This window comes from Panicum hallii, chromosome 1, assembly GCF_002211085.1.
Source record: "Panicum hallii strain FIL2 chromosome 1, PHallii_v3.1, whole genome shotgun sequence".
Taxonomy (NCBI): Eukaryota; Viridiplantae; Streptophyta; class Magnoliopsida; order Poales; family Poaceae; genus Panicum; species Panicum hallii.
In genome coordinates this window covers 18,631,760-18,634,177 of record NC_038042.1, presented here as the reverse complement: position 1 = coordinate 18,634,177, position 2,418 = coordinate 18,631,760, and positions in this window count along the sequence as shown.

Genomic DNA, 2,418 nt, shown 5'->3' with positions numbered 1-2,418 from the left:
AGTGCAGAGTAGGACAATCAGCTACATAGCTGATATGCCCCAGTAGATATAAGAGAACCTTAAGGATGGAAACCGGCTACACAGCTGATCCACCAATCGGCTGAGTACGCTGAGGCACAGACCGTACGGTTACATAGTTCGACTAGTCTATCAATACACCATCGGCTAGTTACTCGTATTAGTCAACTAGCTATGCCGATACATCACTCGACTAATTTTTACCGATGTATAAATCGGCGAATGTGCCGATACACTAAATCGGCTAGAAGGTCAAATCACCGATCGACTATTACACGTACACAAATCGGCTCAGCCGATCTTCACTAATTGACTAGTTTTGCTAAAGCATGGATTCGCTATGCTGATACGCACGCGATCGGATAAGTACGCCGATACTCGCACAGTTAAGTTACGACACAGCCGCTTTAGGAAACATCCCTCTACTAAAGTGATCGATGTTTTCATCGATCAATTAGAAACCAGTACACCTGTCAATCGGCTACCCAGACCAAAGTACACAACCTTGGATCAGTAAGATCGCACAGTAGACACGCCTCTGTTAGGCACGACCAAAGCACATCAGTCAGCTAAACCGGATGCATCCTCATCGGTTAAGACCAAGACCTATACACCAACCAATTAGATAATCAAACATGCTACCTAATGAAGTTAGTATGGATGTTTAGGGTAACCCCCCTGTTGCCTAACGAGACTAGTTAGTTTAGTTAATACTCGATAAATGACTGCCCAATACAGGGTAGTTAGGTTGTTTGTTGAAATGGAATGTTCCTTTATTTGGATTGCAACTTTATCGTGAATTGAAATGAAAGTGTATGCATTCATTAAACTCCATCTTGCATATCATATAGATTCGACCACTCTCGCCGACGGAAATTACCAACTAATCCCGGAACCAGAAGGAAGTTATTCTGAAGACCCCGGGAACTTCGTCGCGGGATTATCTGAAGCCCCGAACCAAAGTTCGGAAGATATTGACTTACTGACTTCAGACCCACCAATAAAGGCAAGCCCCGGACATAACCCCTATTTTATTACACTGCAACCTGTACTATTTACATGCATTACGTTCTTAGGAGTTGTTTGGAAACCTTAGTTGCATATCTCTAGGAACCGATGTATTGAACCCTAGAAATTGAGTCCGAATAGCTGCTCTGCTTATAGGACCGGTAGAAGTCGAGTGATTTCCTGTCACTCGCGCGATATAGGAATTGTGGTGTTTACATTCCTGTTATCACTATAAGGATGATGGACGGGAGTTTTATGTGGTATCATGGTCAAGATGATACCCCGTCTGTTTTGATGAACTTGGTAAGGTCGCAGTGTGTGGTAGCGGTGGTTAAGTGTTTGAAAGTACTAGCCACATGCCGTGAAATATGGTAAGCGGTAAGCCTAGTAACCGATCGGCCCGAGGAGTGGACATACCCCCCACCACATGTATTTGCTTCTTTTGGGTTACTTAGTTCGACGTGTAGGCATACGTGTTGCTGGGCAACCAGGAGTACGGGTTTTGTAGTCGCGCTACAGACGTACGTCCTGCACTTTGGAAGTGCGTATGACCTGCAGTCGCTTGTGGTGGCCCTGATCCACGAGTCGGAATGAAAGGCAAACGGTTGCTTCGGAACGACCCTTTGGTGTTCCAAGTGTGTGAGTTAGGTTTACCATGCATGGTTGAATCTCGATTCAGGAATCGTCCGCCTCTCACGATGTATGAGATTGCTTATTCCCTTTACCACATAGAGTAACAAGAGCAACTTTGTGATTATGAAAGATGATGTTTGGTTAAAGATTCCACCATGTTTGAGTAGTTATAGGTGCTTACCTAGAATGGTTAATCCACTAGAACCTGAAAGCTAAAAGTTGAAAGTAAGGATCTACTTTTTGTTGCTTTTCAGCTGAAAACTCTACCCAAAGCTAAAAGCCTTCATAAGTCTAGCTACATGGCTAAGTATACCATGAGACGGGTAAGCCTTGCTGAGTATTAGTATACTCAACCTTGCTAGTTGTATGTTTTTCAGGTGATATCTGTGAAGACCCTACTCTTCCCTTGCCTTGGCCCTGTGCTCTTCCAGATGATTGGTCCGTGGAATGGGATCCGTCCCCGGCCAGCACTGGTGATATCGAGTGATGTCGTGCCCGGGCTTAGCATGACATCCGTCTTGTCGACGTGCTGTAGATCATCGCGTATGTTTTTCCGCTGCTAAAAATCATAGCTTAAACAGTTGTATTGTTTTCTCTAAGTTTGAAACTTTGTACTACTTTTATAAACTCTTGTAATGTAATTCCCTGTTATGTAAAATGTGATGGTGATTGTATCTCTGGACTCACTTTCGTGTGAGGTAACCTTATTTGATCCTGTGTATCGGTGGTTTATCGGGACGTTACCCGACAGGCCAAGGG